The 22,882-nt window shown below is 44.2% G+C and overlaps 1 protein-coding gene across 1 annotated transcript in view; it reads left to right on the top strand.

Moving 5' to 3' along the window:
- LOC124292266 (coadhesin-like) overlaps window positions 1-22,882 on the top strand; it is a 61,548-nt gene that overhangs the window by 29,167 nt on the left and 9,499 nt on the right. The gene's annotated exons all lie outside the window — the stretch shown is intronic.

The following is a 22,882-nucleotide window of genomic DNA, read 5'->3' as shown; positions in this document are numbered from 1 at the left end:
CTGAATATCTCGAACATGTTGGCCAGCAGCAGCACGTCCGTTTTCAGGTACAGGTCGTGGTAGTCGCCCAGAGTCTTGCAGGCCAGTTTCTCCCACACGTTGAGGGCATGCGCGTAATCGTCCAGGGTGATGGCCGAGTCAGTCAAGTTGCTGTGAAATCAGTCGATGGGAGGTAATCGCGTCTCATCGAACCTGGACCAATCGTCCATGTATTCGTAGGGGTAGAACCCCTTCCGGAGCAGCAGATGTCGAGTCTCGGTGTCGGTGTATCGATTGGTGATGTTGAAGTCGTTCGGTCGTTGGCGTTCACCAGGCTATCCAGAGACGACAGCAGGAACTGAACTGAGTCGATGAATTTCAGACCGTCTAAGGAGAATGAGATGTATTTTTCCATGTTGTTGGGGATGCACGTCAGGTTACCATCGACCTTAGAGATGGCCTGCATGATCAAGTGAGCATCGTACCCCCGCGAAGATTGTGAAACACGACGGGGATTTTGATGGTTTTGGGATTGATTTTGAGTTTCAGGTTGCAGGCGTTGTGGCGCCTCTGTACTTACCGGCGACGTGGCAGTGATCTCTTACGACATCTCCATTCAGGGGTTCGTCGCACACGTGGCAATTCTTTGCCTTCTTATGAGTTGGCCAGTCGTCTTGGTGCATGTAAATGGGGGCGATGGTGTACAACCGTTTCCTGATGAATTTCTCTTCGTTTTGCATGCACGTGAGAAATCGTTCGGCCGCGTCAGTACCTCTGTAGACCAGGGGAGCGTTCGTTTGTCGATCGCATCGAACGACCACGTACCGGAACCCGCAGGCTTCGTTCTCTTGCGTTTTGTGCGTGAAACTTTTTTCCGGGGACGGAGCGACGGTGTCGATGTTTTTGATGAGGGCTTCGATGTCGGCGTAGATGACGTAAGGCACGGACATTTGATGCTTGTGGTTGACGAATTTCAAGACATTGTCGCTTTAGTCTGGGCATGTCGATTCGGACGGCCGTCTTTCCCACGCCCCGGCAATCCTCCCTGTGTGATTCCAGCAGGTCGGCCCGGGTGAAGCCTTGCAGCCACCGTTAGCAGAAGTGTTTTTCCCGGCGTGTTTCGGTTGATCATGTAACAGTCTGCTGAAGCTTTTTATCCATGCATAGTGATGCTTGTCGTCGTCTTGCTGAACCATGAATAGATTGATCGTCTTGAGACCTTCGTTGAGATCCTGTGCACGATCGTTGTGTTCCCTTTGTATCCAAAGACGTTGATGGCTATGTGTTTATTCTGTTTTTCGATTTTGGTGATCTGGGAGATGGGAGTGGGTTCGTCTATGCCGCCCCAGTCGAGTCCGTCGTCTTCGGGATAGCTGGAAAGTATGTCCGAATGTGCGTTGGCTGGAAACAGTGTGGATCTGATCGCTACCCTCATGCAATCGTCGCCTTTGTTTTTGACGTTGACCATGGCTTGCTTTTTCTTGTAGTACGGTGACACGTCCAGGTACGTTCCGCCTTTGAACAGCACGTAGTTCGCCACCTCCAGGTAGACCGTGTTGATCGTGTCCACGACCCAGCCCAAGCACATGTGGGTGTAGCGTTCCAGCAATTCTCGTATTTTTGCCAACAAGGTGTCGATGGACGCATCGACGGACTCGGGCTGAGTCGCGACTTCTTGCTTGCCTCTGAAGTAGGGCTGGACGTGCTCGGTGGTGCTGTCCGTCTGCTGTTTTTCCAACGACATTTTCACCGTGAGTTGAAATTTGAGGCTTCCCAGATCGTTCAGTTCCTCGCCGACTTTGTCAGTGATCAGGGGTTTGATGTCGTCGACGTCCATGATCTTGTTGACGTCAATCCACCAGCCTCTCAGATATTTACCTACGGTGTGCTTCGTCTGCTCGAACCGAAGTTCATCGGGTTTGCGTTCCTCCTCCAGCAGTTCGACGAGTTCGGTTTTCCTCATGCGTGAATAACCTCTGAGCCCACGTTCCTTCGCATGGAGCTTGAGTTGTTTCACGGTGGGTTCGTCGACATGAGGAAAGTCGAGCAATCTCAACAGCTGAGGTTTCCTCAAACGGGAGTAACCATTCACTCCACATTCTTTTTCAGTTCTCGAACAGTTGGCATTGTCGAATAATCTACAAAAGTTCCTTCCGAAACTGGGATTCGAACGCTGGACCTCAGTATTGTGAGCACAACAATGTTACCTTCACACTACGAAGGTTGTTGATAATGCAAGGAAATGTTAAGCAATTTATAGTTCAGTTGCTTATATATCTAGATGCGAAGTCAATCTCTAGTAGGTTTGTAAAAATTGTGAAGTTTTTGCTGAACCTGGGATTCGAACGCTGGACCTCAGTATTGTGAGCTCAGCTATGTTACCTTCACACCACTATCCGTTCTGTACAGAGACAGTGTAAAATATCAGATTTTTATTCTCAGCAGTCGGTTGCGTCTCTTGATGTAGTCTATTTTATTCAAGTAGATTAGATGGCCTCGTATCGCGTCCACTGCGTGGGCTTTGCAACGACGATAATGGAATTTCACGCCCACGCCGCACATTTCGAACGTGTAATTCACGAAACCTTTTCGTATGGACATCATGTGGTTGCCGCCAATAGTTGGCGATGCATTTCCTGTCGCAGGTTTCGGCTTTGCCGAGCAGCGTTCTTGCAGTTATTCAGCGCACATCTTCCCATCTTTATGTATACACATAAATATGATCTAGTCTAATTGTTTGACGATCAACACGGTTCGCGACTAGACCCAGAGCCACTCAAGATCAGCTCTCGTTGTTTCTGTGCTTTGGAAGGCGCCGTAATACTGATATAAGCGTGGGTGGTGGGCCTCGCGCCGAGAGGTTCGAGTCATTTGCTGGTGAGCACATAGTATTCCCGCATGGCGTTGTCGACCTTCACGAACGTTTTGACGGCGTGGTTTTCGCGCGCGAGTTGTGTGTTGACGTTATCGATTCTCTGCACGTTTTTGGGGGCATACTCGGCTTGCGCGGCCTGCAGTTTCTCTACGGCTATATCCTGACGTTTACGTTCCGCTTCGATTTCAGCTGCTTTGGAAGTTCGTAATTTGGAAAATAGGTAAATGCTGCCAGAAAATGCGAAGGTGATGAATAATGCCCGGCCGACCATCGTCGCGATTGTGGCCATCTTTTTATTGTATGTTATTTACGATATTATTTCAATATGTTTTCCGGAATGATGCCTTGCTTGACGAGCATGTCTTTGGTGGCCGTCACCAATCCTAAATCGAACACAAGCATGCCCATGTCTTGCAGGTTGAAATCGAATTTGGGTGCTGGTTGTTTGGTGATCATTTTACTCAATAGAGCGTAGCCTATGGCCAGTACGCTGACCACGATGGAGTGATACGCGTCGTTGACGAACGTTTTTCCATCGGTTGTCAACATTTTGTTATAACATGATGTGAGGGTTGACTTCTAATTGAGTGCGGGTACCGCCTGCCGGAGTGGTGGTGATGTCTTCAGGTTGAATTTGTACAGCAATACGGTGATGACGGTTGTGATGCATGCTGCCGTCGTTATGGTGTAACAAATCCATTGGCGAAGTTTTTTCTGCTTTTAGCTAACTGACCTTTGCGACCGGGCGGCTACTTTTTGGGGATCCTTTTTTCTTCTGGTTCACGGTATCAATCACTTGTTCCGTCATCTGCTGTCTTTGCTCGGGGACAGCAGCATCCTTCTCCTGCTTCCCTCGGACGACATCTTGTACACTGTTATCATTATTTTCTTCTTTAAATTGGCAATGCTTTGCCGTGATGATCTTTCTCGAGATCTTCGCACAGGTAAAGTCGACGTTCCGAGGGAATGGGAAGGATGTAGGAGGCTATGCCAGTGTACATCTGCGTTAGGACTGACCCTATGGTTTCCGTCATTTCGGCGCCGAGTCTGGCTTCGTATCTCGAGTACAGCTTGTCGATTTCTTCGGTTGACATTTTGTGAATGTTATCGGGAGTGTGGTCACCCCCACCCAAATATTGTTTGACTTTGCCGCCAACCATGAGCGCCACCAGTCTTTCTTGCTTGTCGTTTTTATTATTGTCGTCATCCAACATTGGTTTGAGAAGTTCGTCGCACTCCATCTTATAATGAGACAAGCAATGTTTAAGTCTAATAAAATGAAATCCGATGTACACGAAACACATCGAGATGAAAGCCAAGTTGCACACGATGAGTGTTTCGAACATCATGTTTTGCTGAAGCTATCCTTGGAATTTGCTAGAATTTTGCTGAACCCATGATTGAATTTACTAGAATTGTGCTAGAATTTTGCTAGAAGTTTGCTGAAGTTATGCTAGAATTTTGCTGCAAGTTTGCTAGAAGTTTGCTAGAAGCTAGCAGACTTTGTACTCTATGGGTTGGTCGTTTTCAGCAGGCGTTTGGCGTGTTTCGTTTCGGCGAGCTGTTTCTTCAGTCGTTCTCGTTCTTGTTTGGTCGGGATCACGTCGTTTTCTCGCAAGCAGTCCTCGAACGAATCCCTGTCCTTGCAGTGAAACAGGGCGACCCATCGCATCTGTTCCCGTAAATCTTTCAGCACCGAGTTGAATTTCTGAGTCACCCAAACGCTGTGCTTCCTGTGTCGGCCCGAGAAGGCCAGATACGACAGCGTGTCTCGTTTTTTAACCATCTCCTTGTTGGCGCAAGGATGAACAGCGTCGATTTTCCTCTCAACTTGTTGTGATAAAAGCACAACCAGTCCTGCAGACGAGTTCCAGGATCGATTTTGTGCATGTCCGGCTCCGTCATCACCCACGCTGTCTCCGTGTACGTCTTCTTCACCCGTAATGTGGGGCAGAGAATGACGATGTGGTCGAACACGTCGCGATATTATCCTTCCAACATGTCCAGCACGAATGCCATCTTGCCGCACCCCGTCTGACCGCTCACGATGGCGCAGTGGGGACCGCGAGGTAAATCAATAAATGGCTTGCACGGATCTTCCATTGTCTATATTTAGTTGCACGGCCATAATCACGTACAAATATAATTTTAATTTACCGCCCAGACTTTAAACTTTCTTGGTGATTTGGATGGTGATTCCCTCGCTGTAGTTGTCGATGCACCGTCCGCTGCCGTGTAGTCTGTCATCATCCGTGGATCGCATGTCCAGCCACAGCACGTAATGTTTATCCACGTATTTATGGAGAGCGTCACGTGGGGCAAACCCAGGTCTTTGATGGCGTTGTTGACTTCAGTCGAAAGTAAACTTGATGGTCCATATTTTTATATCTCGTCCCACTGCTGGTAAGCTCGCATGCCTTGACTGAACAGCTGGTTGGGCACACCCGACAGTCACTTCCAGTTTAAGTGATCTCGAGGGATTCCAAGTGAGTTAAGCTGTCTCTTCGAAACGCTCGTATTCAGCCCTGGGAATGATCAAGATGCCTTTCATCAATCTAGCCGGCGCGTTCAGGTTGATGTTCCACAACGTGTTGCTCTTGTCCTGATGATCGTCGGTGTGGCAGCACTGCGGTCGATTAAGTACAGGATGGACAGCTTTCCGAGTACTGGTTGCAAATCTGCGGGCCAGTTCCGTGCTCGCGTTGACCATGTCGAACTCTAGCGAGATGTTGTCGAGCGACGTAGCTGGCCTCGGTGTCGTCCGGCATTAAGATAACTTTGCGTGAGTCGTTGAGCGTGAGTTTGTATTCCAGACTGTCACACAGTGTGGCCTGGTAAACGGCATGTGCCCCTCGAGCAGCTTCGAAGTCGGCGGTATGCAAAACCAATTCCCGTGCGCCTCCGGCGGTGGCTTTTTCTCCTTTCGTTATATTATTCGAGCTGATCTGACGTGAAAACTTTCCCCACACGTAGATCGCTTTCGATACATCGTTATTCCATCTAATTCCTTGATCGCCATGTCATCATGTTCGCTTCGACTTTCTCCAGAGGTCCAGCGTAACAGTAAAACACATAAGCTGTCGTCGATGCTCAGCACCTCGTTCCCGCTGATTTTGATGGTGGTTTTCTTGACGATGGCGCGACTCAGGTTGTTTAAGATCGTGTGTGTTTGTCGTTCGTGGACTCCAACGTAATGTGAAAAGCCAGTCGAGTTGTGCCAGGGACGATGACATCGTTTTGCGCCCTAGGTTGGGGAATCGAACCAGCAGCGTTTGGTTTTGATCGATCGTGCTTTCCGGATTGTTGGTCATGGTCATCGACTGACGGCGCGGCTTTGACACCCGGCGGCTCTCTCGATTTCGGAAAGGATCTAACTTTGACGTATCACGACATTGTTTCTATTGAAACTATGTATATTTTAGTTTAATATAAAATTCAAAAAATGGTGGACGATATTCCCTGCACGTTTGCATGCGTGCGGGGCAGCTACTGCTGCTGCTTCTGTCGTGGTGGTGGCTCTACTTCTGGTGCGGTGCCACGATTCCCGTTTCGTAGTGCAGCATGACTTGACTCCGTTATTGACTTCCGGGTTCAAGCCCAACTTTTGATCAGCGGTCACGATGACGATTTCGTTATTGTAACCCACCACTCGGTTCATCCTCAGTCGCATGTCGCTCGGAGCCATGTACAGTTCCGCACCGAACATGTAGTCGACTTTCGACCGGGCGTATTCCAGTGCCTTTTCATAGCGTACGATGGCACTCGGTAGATCGACCGGTCTGGCGATGGCATCCTCAATTTTGACCACAAACTGTTTCTCGCGCGTCAAGCCGTCCCTTAAGCCCACGATGCCTGAACGGCGTTTGCGACCTCGCGTGCCAGCACGGCTCACATGTAGGTTGAATGGAATCGTTCAATCTGACGACACCGGCACGAGTAAACCCTTTCGAAGTGTCCAGCATGAACATTTTCCAATCGTCCGCGGGTCCCTGCTCATACCTCCAAACGTGGTAATCCATGTAGTCGTCGTTCCACTCGTTCGTCGTGACGTAATGATACGACTTGTAACCCCAATCTTTCACCAGCAGTTTGCTAGCTTTCACGAGAGACATGTTGTGAATGATTGGAATGCCCAAACCGTGGTTCAGACCTTCGGTTGCGTGAGATCGGTAGCAGTTATATCATCGCTTTTAGGATAAAATATTCCCGGTGTAGCCATATTGAATTGTTAGTTATATAGAATACATATTTACTTTTTCCGGGAATCACGAGCGGCGAGGCCGTTCAGCTGCAGCACGCCATCGATAACACGTCTGGTCAGCTCGAAGTCGTGCTTTGCGGTTTCACCTACTATCGCAATGGACCAACATCGGCGGAAGCAACTACAGGCTGTTCATCAACGACAACCGCAACCAGTTAACATACGGCTACTACAGCGTGTGCTTGCTCAACGACGAAGTATTCAAACCCTGGGAGCCGAACTCAAAATGAACGACTCCAACGGCACGGTCGTGTTGGTCAACGACGGAGAAAACACTTTGAGACTCAGCCGGCCATTGACTAAAATGCATTCATCTCAATCAGCTGAGCACAACTGACAACGTTCAAGGCGAACGACCTTCGATGCTGCTGAGAGCCGTGCCGGTGAAAACGGAAAAGTACAACGACGGCAGAACCGAATCGTTTTCGTCGCAGCAGTACAAGAAATTAAGGCAAGGCACCATCACTGAATTAAAAATATCGGTTTTAGACATAAAACATAATCCAGTTAATGTAGGATACCTGAGCGTGACGCTGCACCTACGCAAAAGACAATGACCGAAGCTTCAGGTCCGGGAACGACCATCCGACTGGGAAAATGTCATACAATCACACTCTCCGACCTCGGAGACACGCGCGGATTCGACGAGCCCAGAATCGAGGGCAAACTGCAGCATTGCAACTGAAAAACAACATTTACAAACGCGTCGAAGTGCCCGCCGCCAAAGGCAGCAGCGGATCTGGCAACCGCATCAGCAGCGCCGTAAGCGATTTCATCGGCAGCGAAGGAGCGGTCAACAACGAACGGTACGACCTCGTCCACAATGAAGAAGACGAGTGGATGATATCCAGGGCCTTCGACGGCAAGCTGTTCGATCTGAACGATGTCGAGACCATGGTCGTCGCTCGAAACGCGCCTTACACTTTCATGTTCACTGACGACAACAAATGGGTCCTCGTGCCCTCTCGAATTGACTGGATCATCGACATCACGCTCGGCTCTCCCCTCGTTTTTACGGAAAACAAAATCCACTACCTAACGAAAGTCCTGAACAAGGGAATAATGCTCTTGGCTTACGTCCCAACGCCAAGATGCAGCTTGATCCTCAGCCAGCTCTCGCAAAATAAATCGGGGAAACCCGGGACGCAAAGCACAAGTTTGTAGATGGTAACAGGATTCAACGAATTTATCAACATTATGGAAAATCTACCGGCCAATTCCACGCTGATCATCCAAATCTTCCTATGCGAACCACCATCGGCGTCTCGCTAAGTCGAAATCGTGAGAGGGATCAAACCCCAGTGGTCTAAGAAACAACAACACCACGTTTGCTCCGTTCACGTTGTGGTGAATGTGAACGCGTACACCAGTCTGCAGGGTGTCACCGTCGCTGTGGAAGACACGATATCGCTCGCCAAAATTTTCCTACCCGACAACAAACATTTCATGGGCTTGAAGTGCACGTCGAGAAATTATCCGAAAACCAATTGAAAATTATTTCCTAACATACGGATACAGTCATGAGTGCAAACGTGACTCCATAAAGCCACCATCGCGTTCTCCGATCTTGGGGACATCGCGAGGATTCGACCAACCCGATGCGGAAAACGCCTTAATACGTGTTGCACTTACAAAACAACGTGTACAAACGACGAGAAGTCGTCTTCGAATCTCAGTTGAACTGGATTATTAACCTGGTCCTCACCTACCCCTATCTTATCACAGATGAGGATCGTAATGTCCTCGAACTAAAAAACAAATGGGTTCTACTGGACAGGTTTATTCCATTCGAGGAAAATGCATTTTACGCTACACCACTGCCAGATCAAAAAGGTTACATGCTGGTTGCCCATCTGGAATTAGGAAAACAATGGATGTATCTGAAAAACTTTCTCACAGCACCAGGCTCGTGGGTATGTACGATACAAGGTTCTACCCTTATTATCGAAGTTTTTCTCAGAGATGCCCCTGCACAAAAAGTGCAACTTCTGGATGCGTTATACAAACGCTGGTATAAACACCATGAAAATCAACGCTGTCGGTATTTCGTGCAACCAGGAACAACAGTCCCCACCACAAACCTCGATAGAGTTAAGGTTATTCAGGATGGACACACCATTACATTCGAAGCCATTTTTTTATCCGAACATTTCCATTTTGTTAGCTTAAAGTATATTCACCAACGATTGACTGAGGACCAATTAAACACTATTTTGTAAGAGAGTATACACACACGCAGAGAATGGGACTGTACCCGGTCGTGGATGAAGTGGTGAAAACGCTAGAAACCGTGGACAGGTTCCGTTTGCAACAGATATGCGACATCAAATGACAACTAGAATAAGATCGTGATGCGGGAAGAGCGTTGCATAAAAAATATCACAGAGCCGTCAATTACATGGACAGTGTCGACACCGCCCTGTGGCAACAGGCATCGGATTAGGCGCAGCGGGAGTCAGGTACCATAGTGGCTGCGCCTATGGTGTTGGGCATCGAAATAACAGCAGGAGTGGCAGGGTTAGCGGGATTGGTGCTTAAGCACATATCTCGCAGACTGCAACGTAAAGCATTGAAACACGACGAAATTAGAGTTCTAGCCGAAGCAAAGCTCAACACACATTTCCACCACGCTCACCGACAGTAAAATATCTCAGGAAGAGTTTAGGTTTGTGCTCTCGGAACTCGCCAAATACCACAGAATGAAACAAGAGATTCGAACCAAGTCTCGTAAAATCTCTGAATTCAGCAAAGACGAGAAAAAAAAGTTAGTGGAACAAGTGAGGCAACAGGCCCGAGAAGCCTTCCTCACGAAAACCAAACAAATTATTATCGGAGAAGATTCACGATATATTGTTTTGCAGACATCACTGCCGAGGCTTAATGAACACCCTTGATGATGTTAACGGTGTGAAAATTATTACCATAATACTTGCTGATCACTCACCTAACAATAACACCGATGTAAAAGGTTAAAATAGAAAGGTTAAAAAAATGAGCAAAACGTCCCTAGTAGTCACAATTCCCCTAGGGTGAAGTAGAAAGATGGAGGTTGAGCCACTTCTCCCTAGGGGACTTATGTGTCGGCTACATTAGTAGTATAAATTTATATCATTCGGAGCCTCATTTGAGGCTCAAACCTCAAAACGTCATCCTTAAATAGGCTCTATGACGTCACCAAGCCACGTGACCATCGAGGGCTCTCTGACGTCATCATTATGCATGATTAAAAATGCAGAATAACTCATTAATATGCAATTATATGCATGACGTCACAGGTAAACAAAGTGAGGTCACAAGTGATTAACCTTATGCACTTATGCAATTAAGGGACCATGCCTTCATTAACGGAGAACAAGGCATAGTAATTAGTGTAGTGCCATTCCCATATATGGAAACTGCGCGCGCTCATAAACCTATTTTCGAAAAGCGTGCGCACTGAATGCTGATTGGTTCGTTTACACACATGGTTTTTCCCCCTTCGTTCATGGAACCATCTGTGTACACAGTCAGATGCACTTATTGAGCTCTCGTATCATTGATATGCAATGATATGGATGATGTCGTAGGTCATCTATGATTAAACACAATGACTTAATTAGTTGCAATGGAGCCATTCACTGTGTGATTGTTTATTAAGTCAAAACGAGACATAGTAACGACAACCATATATGGTATTTCTACAACGACTAGGGTGGCAGTGTTTTATGAGTCACCGTCAATGGAATGAATGTCTTGAGCGTGGAGAGGGGGAGAGAGTTTGTTTTCTAAATAAATAGACATGAGTGTGAACAGGAGAAATGGGACACACGCTGGTTTCATGTTCTAGAGTAGACGAAAATGTTTTAAAATATTTGTCACAGCAGGTTTAATATTTTGATATTTCACCTGAGCTGCTCACGTTAAAAACCTTTGATATCAATTTAATAGATATAGTTAGTTAGTAGTCTGTGTCACCATGTGAGCATTGTGTTTACAGGCACTTCCAATAACGTTTTCCATATGTGACCCCTTCCCTCGCTATAAGATGTCCAGCATCAGTGTAAGGACCTTTAGGCAGAAACCTGTCCTCTGTGCGTTACAATGAAGTCAAGTGGTAATCATAACATTTCCGTCACCGCATAATGCTAAGTACATTTAATATTTACATCATAAATGGAATTTTTAAACTGTCTGATAACACTAATGAAGTTATCTTTCCCTCATAACATGTAAACATATGGAAATGATAGAACCTTGTTCTGTGTTTGTTTATGGTATGTCGAGGGAGAGGTGATACATGCCTCATTAAGAGGTAAATCACAATAATGATTGACCCTCAGAGCCTTCAAACCCTGCCTCATCTAAAAAACAAACAAACAAACAAACCAAGAAGGTGGGAATGAGTTCGTTTTGTTGAGCCCGTTCATTTATTTTGTGTGTGTGTGTGTGTGTGTGTGTGTGTGTGTGTGTGTGTGTAATTATTTTCATATGAAACCCAAAGATATACATTACATTGTGTTAAAATATCATTAGAATATGTCATATTATATGTGTACATATGTCAGCCTTTGTGTTGTGAATGTATGATGCAAAACAAACACTAGCAAATTGTTGTGATCGATTTGTAGAAGCATAACAATAATTGTTTTCCAGAAGCATATTCATGATGTGGAGAACACTATTGAATTCTGTGATAGTCGACTGTGTGTGTGTTTTCAGATAACTTAGTAGTTTTATGGGCATGACATGTATTCATTGTAGATGGAGATAGATAGATTGGGTTGATCAATTAATCATATTGCGTCAGAATTATTGTTTTGTTAAGAATACGTCCGACTTTGTGTTAGCAACTGTATGATACTCAATCACTAGCAGCTACCACCCGTCACCCCTTTTTTCATGGATAATAGATGGAAAGGGTTTCTCAATTACTTTGAGCCAAGGTATCTATACATATAAGAAGAATAAGTTCCAATAAATGTAATTCCCGGGTTACATATCTGACACCATGCAACGGTAAAATATAAAGCAGTAAACCATGGGTCATGGTTTCATAAGAATGGAAGACACCGTAGAGGCACAGCCTCTCTCGATAGGACTAGCTCTAGAGTCCCGGGGACTATTTGGAAGACGCTTAGCGAAGACAGAAACTGTATTTTTTTCTCAAATATTTATTATCTATATCGTTGTGATTACTTGCATTGTTAACTTATCCTTGGATAGAGGAAATTTAAATATATGGATAGCATTGTTAAGTAGAAGCTTGGGTATCTACTACCTAACCCTAAAATCAAGTCGCGCTTGTCACAATCAGTGTGAAATATAGTTCAACCACTCCAATGGCATGTCTATTTACTTTTGAAATAAACCAATCAGAGGAGGTTACTATTCATGAAAATGAGAAGATCCAGTCAGCGGAAGACCAGTGTTCATCTAGCTCTCGCATCTTGTGTACCAGTCAACACTTACTGCGCAGATACCATGGGAACAAGAAGCACAGAACGGTTCATATTCTTTTACACCAAACTATGATCACTTAGTCAACATTATCCTGTGAGAATTGAAGAAAAAATGATATAAAATTGGGAAACTGATAAAGAAAAGTATTCATGGTGGGGGAGAGGTTATTTTTTATTTTTTATAAACAGGACGTCAGACGACCGTGCAACCGTCTACACCTGGAAGCAAGTGATGAGAGAGCAACACAGTCTGAAAGACTCCATCATTACGCAATCTGATGAATGGTTTCAAGACCGAGATGAATGTGTGAAAGATGCCAAGAGAAAATTTCAAGATGAACACAAAGCTGCACAACGAGTGATCATCAAAAAGTCCAGGAGAGTGCCTGTGTGTGCAGACGAAGTAGCCATGGTGAATCAACTAAAACATGCCGAGGGACTTCTGACTTTGTGTTATACTTTCGAAGTCACTAAAATCGTTAGACGTCCTTGTTGTTGTATTATATATGATTACATATATTCATATATATTTACCTATTTGCCATGTCATGACACAGTACATCATGAGTTCTCAACAGAGGAACAAGACATCCTTAAAGAAGCACGAGAAAGCATTATCAGAGTATTATTTTAACCCCACCAAACCGGGGGCTTATTATGGACCCTCCAAACTGCGTGATGAGTTAAAAGCGAATAGACCACCTGAGGTTAAACTCAGGAAGGTGAAGTGGTTTGTCAAGAACCAAGATGCTTACAGTTTACACAAACCAGTCAGGCATAAATTCCAACGCATGAGAGTCAGGGTTAATTCTGTCAATGAGATGTTTGACTTAGACCTTGCGATCTTTCACGGTACAGCAAAGAGAATCAGGGTGTACGTTATTTGCTTGTGGGTATTGACATACTAAGTAGGTTTGCGTTTGTGTTTCCTCTGTCAAACAAAAAGCCCGAATCTGTCTTGACGGCTTTCAAACAACTCCTCAAGCAACGACGTCCTAGGAAGAGTGCGAGTAGATGCCAGAAGTGAATTTAAGGGTGTGTTCAAGACGTTTTTACAGAAACAAAAGATAAAACTCAGTATAGCTTCGCTTATGAAAACATAAAAGTAATTATGTGGAACGTTTTAACAGAAAACTGGAAATCCCTGATCACAGTTGATACATGACCCATAATAATACCAAACGTTATCTGAATGCTCTACCAGGATTTAGTGTACAATTATAATCATACCCTGCATTCGTCTTTACCCCACTCTCTCCGGCACCTGTCAATAAAACCAACGAAGTGAAAGTGTGGAACCATATCTACCTGAACCTTTGAGAAAAGTCAGCAAACCTAAAAATCAAGAAATACTTATTTAAAGTAGGTGATCTGGTTCGCAGATCATCATACCAGGAAACCTTTCAGCAAGCAACTTACGCCTCAAGTGGACGGAGGAGCTTTTCAAAGTGACTTCGACGTTACAGGAAACAGGGGGTTTCCTCAGTACAAACTCAAAGATTTTCACTTGACGAACCCTTGATAGGGTCTTTTTACACAACGAGCTTCAAAAAGGTGAGCAAAGCAGCGGATGTGCTCTTGCAAGTCGAAAGTGCTTAAAAGGAAAAAGTCAAGGGGAAGACATAACAGCTCTGGTCGCGATGGGTCAGCTGGCCTAAGTCATTCGACTCGTCGCGTGGAAAAGCGAATTGAAAGAAGTGTAATAAATATGGAGAAGTATGTGTTTCTCAAAAGCTCTGACTCCAAAAAGACATCGTTTCAAGAGAATACGCCTTATCATTTTCGTGTCAAACTAAATCAAAGGTTAGTCTTCGACGGATTCTGGGTGGTGTCCTTAACGGAGCTGAACTTTGGAAAGGTGAATCTGTATTAAGTCAAGGATCCATACATAGACGTGTTGTGTAACCTGTGCGATAGTTCACTGGCGGGCGAAACTCAACTGGCTTTATTGAGACGCATCGACTTGAGACAGGGACCTACCTACACATTTGGTACTGAATTTAACATTCGTGTCAAATTGAAAGACACCGAGAATATCTACAGCTTCATTCTCAACGGAAGAGACCACCGCTACACTTCATTTAAGACGTTATCCTTTTGTGGAGTAAAAATCACGGATTCACGTCCACTTTATTTCCCAGACTACGCTAAGTTTAAACATTATTTCGACAACAAACACGTGAGGAAAACATCTCATCTGCTCCATGGGAAAGCAAAAAGCTGGTGATCCCGGCTTGTCAAGCAGGAAAACAACAACAATGAGACCCAACCAAAGTCACATTGCAAAATGACGCGATCAGAATCGTGAAGCGAGGTAGAGAGGGGACCCAAAGACAAAAAGACAGAAGGCTTTAAAACGCATGCGGGCGATGAAAGGTCGCGTCATGACGAAGAAGATTTCGCCGAACCGGCAACAACGCTGCACCTTCCAAGGCGTGCCAAAGCGCCTCCAGTGTACTCCTGTGCAAGAAAACAATATTTTCAGTTAAAGACGTCCCATATAGGAACATAAATTCGCTGGCGTCACTCATCAATGATAAAGAATTCGGCGAACTCGTTCCAGAGTGCCTCAATCTGTTCACGCTACCTCCTTATCAGACTAGCATACAGAAACATTATTTTGTGAGATGTGCGACCTTTAAAGCCAAATCAACGATACTGCCCCGTTGGAGTTTCAAGTGAACAACTCAGGCCCCGACTACACCAATCTGAGACGCACCCGTTTGCATGTCAAAGTCAAAGTAACGCAGACGATGCCGCGGCCTTGGCGAGGGAAAATAATAAAGCTCCTCGTGAACTTGTTTATGCTGTCGCTGTTCTCCCAGGTCACCGTCTACCTGCAGAACCAGATCGCGGTCCAGTACCAACAACCATTCGCCACCTACAAGAGCATGATGAGGGCCCTGCTGGGATATGGTGGCGGAGCCGAAAAACACTCCAGTTGATGGCGCGGCTGTTCACCAAGGATTATGCGGTGAAACAGCGTGGATCTGGAAAGCACAGTAGCGTCCGGCGGATCTGTCAATTCAGGAATGTCATTACGAGGCATATGCATAGCGCCAAAGCAAAGAACTCACCATGTCGAGGGGCCGGTAATGCGAGGACATCTTCCACGCGAACCCGGCTCCTCGCCAATGACGTGGACCTGACTTTGAAAATGTTCAGATCAGAACCCAAATTTTGTTTGATGAGCTTAGCGTGTCTGAGCATGAATTCAAAGTTCAACTCTTGGGCGCTTATCTGCAGGTGCAAAGCGTCAAAGTCAAAGTCGCTCCATAACCCGATCTTGGTTCACAACCGCGGCGCTTCGAAATCGAACGCCTTCTACCGTACACCAAAAGCGAGAAGTCAAGGTGACCAGCATCCAGACCACTCAGCAGGCGCATGCCATGAACAACGTAGGCAATCCTGTCGCCAACCGATACATCGTGGGGACTGGTGGAAAGTTCGAGTCTGAATGCCAGCTACACGGCAATCCCTATAATTACTAGTCGTCCATGCTTAAAAGATAACGCTGTACATCGGCGGAGTCAGTGTGCCCGGTCAACTCGCTTGGCGGGGCGATGTAAGCTCTTACGTCAACATGCTCGGCGGCATGGGACTGTGGAAGGAAGACAAGGGCAATGCCATCACCAGAAGCGAATTTCTCCTGGGGAATGCCTTTGTTCGTCTTCGACATCGACACAATGTCGCTGAGTCGAGATTACCTGAACTTGGTGAAATCGGGGAGCGTGAGGCTCGAACTGGAATTCAGAATCGGCTCACCAGCACACTGAGTTGCGTCGTCTTGACTGAGAAATCAAAATCGACCGAGTACACTAACGTGTTTGTCAAGTAATCACCAGATGATAATGAAGCTTCACAGCTTCCGATGTGCCGTCACGATCGCGACCGAGTTTACCATCTCGTGTCCTTGGGTGTGTTTTGCTAAAGACACTTTACCTATGCTCACACCGAGCATCTGCGTTCTAAAAAGCGTTGGACTAATTGTCAACACCGAGAACCGTTTACGCAGGGTCGTCACTGGATTGCGATGTTTTCAAAGGGAGCCAAACCGAATGTTTTGACAGTTTGGCGGGAGCAGCCGTTGATAGGGTATTTGATCACTATATGAAGTATGAAAGAGTAGCTGCTACACTCACAAGACAATTACAATCTTCCAAATCGAATATGTGTGGTCTGTTTACATTGTACTATCTTTTATGTAAATTCAAAGCAAATTTACAGAATGAATTATGTTGTACAGCAATTTGATATGAATGATCATGTGTTCAATGATGAATGTCCTCATTTATTTGTAAGTACTTCAGATATTGCACTGAATCATGTCTACCTTGTATCTCTAAGACGAAATATTAGTATCTGTTTTTCAGTGTGGTGTATACCTGTTCATTACATAAATGAATCATACATAGATAGGACCACAATAAAACTTGTATAAGTGTATAAAATTCTTTTTCTTGTCATTTGTAAATGTCTTGCATGATGGTAAGAAAGTAGAATAAAAAACTCCAATGTAGTGCCGACTGACTTGCATTTTCACTCTTGCCTGCTGATAGGTAAGACGTCATCTTTCAACATGATGAGAGCTTCACAGGATATATTTGGCCTACAGCCATTTTCAAGTCCAAGTCAACAAAAACACATCAGAGAAAACCAAAGGCACCAAAGAGATCCTTCAAAGCGCAGGTTACATCTAGCCAGACAAAGAAGCACAGCTCTAAAGGGAAAAACAGATTGTATTGAAACTACAACCCATGTAGGCTAAAGGCTGTTGTGAAACGAACCCAATCGACCTTGAAGCGACACATGTCTGAAGGGAATAAAAGAATGCTTCAGACCCTGTAATGCCACACTTGTGTTTAACTACCATGGAGGTTACTACCACTTGTCCACACTGTGACAAGAGGTTTACATGAAAAGATAATCTACAGAGACATCAGAAGCAGATGCATGGATCCACTCGAAACTTATCTCCTCCTCCTCCTGCAGATAAGCAACTTCCTCTTCCTCTGGATAAACGCTCTCCTCCTCCTCCTCCTCCTCCTCCTCCTGGAGAGGAGCACAAGCAGCATGACAGATTCAGATTTCTGATTCCTTCCAATGGCATCATTGTCGGACCCAGTGGAAACGGAAAGTCAGTGTTTGTCTTCAACCTATTACAACATGGATTCATTCAACCTCTGCCTGATTGTATTGTGTGGTGTTATACCGTGTGGCAACCTCTTTACGATAACATTCTTCAAACTTTATGGTTTGTTAAAGGAATACCTTACAATCTCGAAGATGAAAACTACTTCGATGCCCACAACCAGAACTTGATGGTGTTGGATGATTTTTTGTCTTAAGCAAAGAATGACAAGCGAATTTCTCGTCTGTTTACCCAAACCTCCCACCATAAAAATGTCATTATCTTTTTGTTATTGCAAAACCTCTTCCCCAGAGGTAGGGAATCTCGTGACATTGCCCTAAATTCTCATTATGTAACGATTTTTAATTCACCTGTGGACAGACAGCAGGTGAAGGTATTTGCCAGAAGAATATTTCCTGACGACATAAGTAGATTCATGACTCTTTATGAAAGGGCTGTTGATACACCTTATGGACACCTCCACAGTGGATCTAAAACCTGACACGAGTGAGAAGAATAGACTGCATTTCAATATCTTGACAACCAGCTACAATAAATCTGGCCAGGTGGCTTTATGACAACAACAAAACAACAACAACAACAGATAAAAGATCTATCGGCAGCATTAGATGTTCAGACAGCTCCTGACGTTTGTGCTGATCCACACTTCAAAGAACAGTCTCTTAGCTGCTGGCGTTTGAAACAATATCCATCTCGAGTGGCGACACAGGACCTCTCACCATGGCCCAAGTGTACTGACTGTGGTGTATTGATGAACAATATGCATGATCTGCAGCGACATATCAGATCATGGTGTCCAGCAAATGACAGTTTGAAATTCAAGAGGAAACGTCTCAGATATGAGACTGACGACAGCAGTGATGATGAGGACCTGAAAGGTGGAGGTCTTGCTTTCAAACATCGTCGTTGTGGGAAGCCATCAAGCACTGACGCATGGGAGTTGAAGGCTGGCAAAATGTGGGTTTAACGCATCTGGAATCGTGTGTACAACAACAAACGTGCGACCTGATGAAACTTAAGAGGAAAAGTACAGAAAACAAGGTGATCGTACATGAATGGATGTACAAAAAAATGAAACAGATGTGGGAACATGAATCGGCTGACAGCCTTACCAGTGTCATAGAGTTCACCCAATACTTTAAACAGGCACCTCTATTTCAGTCCATTCGAGACAGCCTTAACGATATGGATCCTGGCACTGATGAATCTATCATCAAAAACAAGATAACCCGTTTCATGAAAACCATCATGAAGGACATTCTAACTCGCATAGATATGCCTGAAGCTGAAAGCGACACTGAATCTATCATACCTGCTGACGATGGTAGTGACGAAGATGCTGCTGCTGCTGCTGATGATGATGATGATGAGAGTGAGAAATGATAAAACATGGCGAGGGAATATACAAACCTTGTCTGGTGTTCCAACCCTTCAGTCGATATTTTGTACCAATGTAAAGGAAGGAGGATATGGACTTATTCATATATTAATAACGACCTCTCACGAAGTCAAAACAGATTTATCTAAATGACACCAACAGCTTGTCATCAAAAGAAACAGATGGTCCTATACATCAGGGAGACCAGCCAAGTTTGGGATCTCCAGGGGCGCAGATCTCTTTCTGTACCATAAATGTCACGTAAAGATGTCCTTCTCCATCCTATTGCTGTCATTTCAAGATGAAACACATTAAACTTTTTAACATCATTGAACCGTTAAGATTCCTATTTTTTTGTTTGTCAATGACACAGAAAGTACCCAAGTCTTACACTTGTAACCTTGTGACCTTATGTTTTGCTAATAAAAGAAGGGTCTATCACAATTTTTGTTTTGTTTTGTTGGTATTTTTTTTCTTCAATCTCAGATCAATGTTGAGCGAGTTAGTTTAGTATTACACCTTACTAAGCAATATTCAAGCCATATGGCAGCGGTCTGTAAATAATCGAGTCTGGACCAGGCAATCCAATGATCAACAGCATGAGCACAAATTGGGATCTGCGCACATGGGAACTGATGACATGTGTCAACCAAACCAGCGAGCCTGACCACCCGATCCCTGATTCCGTTAGTCGACTATCACAGAATTCAATAGTGTACTCCACATCATGAATATGCTTCTGGAAAACAATTATTGTTATGCTTCTACAAATCGATCACAACAATTTGCTAGTGTTTTTTTCACATCATACATTCACAACACAAAGGCTGACATATGTACACATATAATATGACATATTCTAATGATATTTTAACACAATGTAATGTATATCTTTGGATTTCATATGAAAATAATTACACACACACACACACACACACACACACACAAAATAAATGAACGGGCTCAACAAAATGAACTTGTTCCCACCTTCTCGGTTTGTTTGTTTGGTTTTTTTTAGATGAGGCAGGGTTTGAAGGCTCTGGGGGTCAATCATTATTGTGATTTACCTCTTAATGAGGCATGTATCACCTCTCCCTCGACATACCATAAACAAACACAGAACAAGGTTCTATCATTTCCATATGTTTACATGTTATGAGGGAAAGATTACTTCATTAGTGTCCATTTATGATGTAAATATTAAATGTACTTAGCATTATGCGGGTGACGGAAATGTTATGATTCCCACTTGACTTCATTGTAACGCACAGAGGACAGGTTTCTGCCTAAAGGTCCTCACACTCATGCTGGACGTCTTATAGCGAGGGAAGGGGGTCACATATGGAAAACGTTATTGGAAGTGCCTGTAAACACAATGCTCACATGGTGACACAGACTACTAACTAACTATATTTATTAAATTGATATCAAAGGTTTTTAACATGAGCAGCTCAGGTAATATATCAAAATATTAAACCTGCTGTGACAAATATTTTAAAACATTTTCGTCCACTCCAGAACTTGAAGCCAGCCTGCTCCTATTTCTCCCGTTCACACTCATGTCTATTTATTTAGAAAACAAATTCTGTCCCCCTCTCCACGCTCAAGACATTCATTCCATTGACGGTGACTCATAAAACACTGCCGCCCTAGTTGTTGTAGAAATACCATATATGGTTGTCGTTACTATGTCTCGTTTTGGTTAATTTAACAATCACACAGTGAATGGCTTCATTGCAACTAATTAAGTCATTGTGTTTTAACCTTAGATGACCTATGACATCATCCATATCATTGCATATCAATAATACGAGAGCTAATTAAGTGCATCTGACTGTGTACACAGATGGTTCCATGAACGAGAGGGGAACCATAATGTTTAAACGAACCAATCAGCATTCAGCACGCACGTTTTCGAAAATAGGTTTATGAGCGCGCGCAGTTTCCATAAATGGGAATGGCACTACGCTAACTACTATGCATTGTTTTCCGTTATTGAAGGCATGGTCCCCTTAATTGCATAAGTGCATAAAGGTTAATCACTTGTGACCTCACTTTGTTTACCTGTGACGTCATGCATATATTTGCATATTAATGAGTTATTCTGCATTTTTAATCATGCATAATGATGACGTCAGAGAGCCCTCGATGGTCACGTGGCTTGGTGACGTCATAGAGCCTATTTAAGGATGACGTTTTGAGGTTTGAGCCTCAAATGAGGTTCCGAATGATATAAATTTATACTACTTACATTTCTCTCACCGCGAGAGTGCCCCCAAATCAGCTGAGCGCAGCTGATGCGATCCTGATTCCTTGCTACCACCAACGAAACACACGAAAGTTGCAAGTAACCCACTGAGGCAACGGTGGGATACGAACACACAATGCATAGCCGCGAGAACTACACATCATAAGTCAGCACCTCAACCGATTACGCTACCGGGGACTTCTAAGATACATGTCAGTTTAACGGGTCTATCCTAACAGACAGACCCCATGCTCACTCAAAAACCGATATCTCTTAAACTATCCGGCCGATTTTCGTGACATTTTGCATGCACCACAGCAGGAGTATAGGGAATGGTGGGTGAATTGAGCCCTTTGGAAGGGCCTGGTCCCGTACCACCATTCCCTATACTGCTGATGTCCTATCCCATAATTAACATAATTAACTATTAACTATTAGATTAGAGTTCCTTTGCTGGACAGGAACATGTAAAATTTTCACTGTTAAAACACACCTTAACATGATTCATTTGAAAACATTGTTCAAACTGTGAAAGAATTGTTATACAGAGAATGTATTTGAGAGTTTATGTCTTCCCAGGTATCATTAAGATGCGATATAAAATATCTAAAACCTGGCGAAAGGATAATGAATGGATGCATAACGTCGAATCTCGGTGAAGAGACACCCTGATTGTGAGGAACAATTGTAAAAATGATATTAAGTGATCATATTTTGCGCAACAATAATAATAATAAGTCCACGCAGTCGTGCTGTAAACGAAATACAATACAGCAAATTGTCAATATCTAATATATAATTTTGTCTTGATATTCCCAAATTCAATCGATGTGATATTTGATCATATTGAACTGTTAGTCAACGCTTACCAAAAAGATTCTTTGTACATAAATATGGCAAACTTAAGGAAAGGTTGATACATTGATCCATGGAGCTTGTGTTACTGTACTTGGTGCCAACAGTTACATATCTTTGGGGGCGTAGGTAGCCTCGAGGTTCAAGCGTTCGCTCGTCACGCCGAATTCCCGGGTTCGATTCCCCATATGGGTACAATGTGTAAAGTCTCTTTCTGATGTTGCTGGAATATTGCTAAAAGTGGCGTAAAACTAAACTCACTCACATATCTTCTTCAGAGGTACTGGGCAGTTTGTGAAAGGTTAAGGAGAGGAAATGCCATGTATTGTTTATTGAGAAAATGGTATGAAATGTTTGACGTCCTTATTGATAACAAATGTGTTACATTTGGGGATAAACATTCAGATAATATGTAGGTATCGCTGTGCGCACCGAATAAGCTCCCCTCCTGGTTCTTTTTCTGTATTCATGTGAACAGACATTTGCTCTGATTGCAAAGTCAATTCTACTTACAACACCTGTTCGAACGAGTGAGTGAGTATGGTTTTACCCTACTTTTGGCAATGTAGCAGCAATATCACCAGAAATGCGCTTCACACATTGTACCCTTGAGGGTAAGTGAACCAGGGCCTTCGGCGTGACGGGCGAACGCTTTAAACACTAGACTACCCCACCGCCCGACAACTGTTCGACAAT

The sequence above is a fragment of the Haliotis rubra genome, unplaced genomic scaffold, assembly GCF_003918875.1.
Source record: "Haliotis rubra isolate DU_JTF1 unplaced genomic scaffold, ASM391887v1 Scf510, whole genome shotgun sequence".
Taxonomy (NCBI): Eukaryota; Metazoa; Mollusca; class Gastropoda; order Lepetellida; family Haliotidae; genus Haliotis; species Haliotis rubra.
Note: the sequence above shows the minus strand (reverse complement) of the source record. Positions and strands in the feature narration are given on the sequence as shown.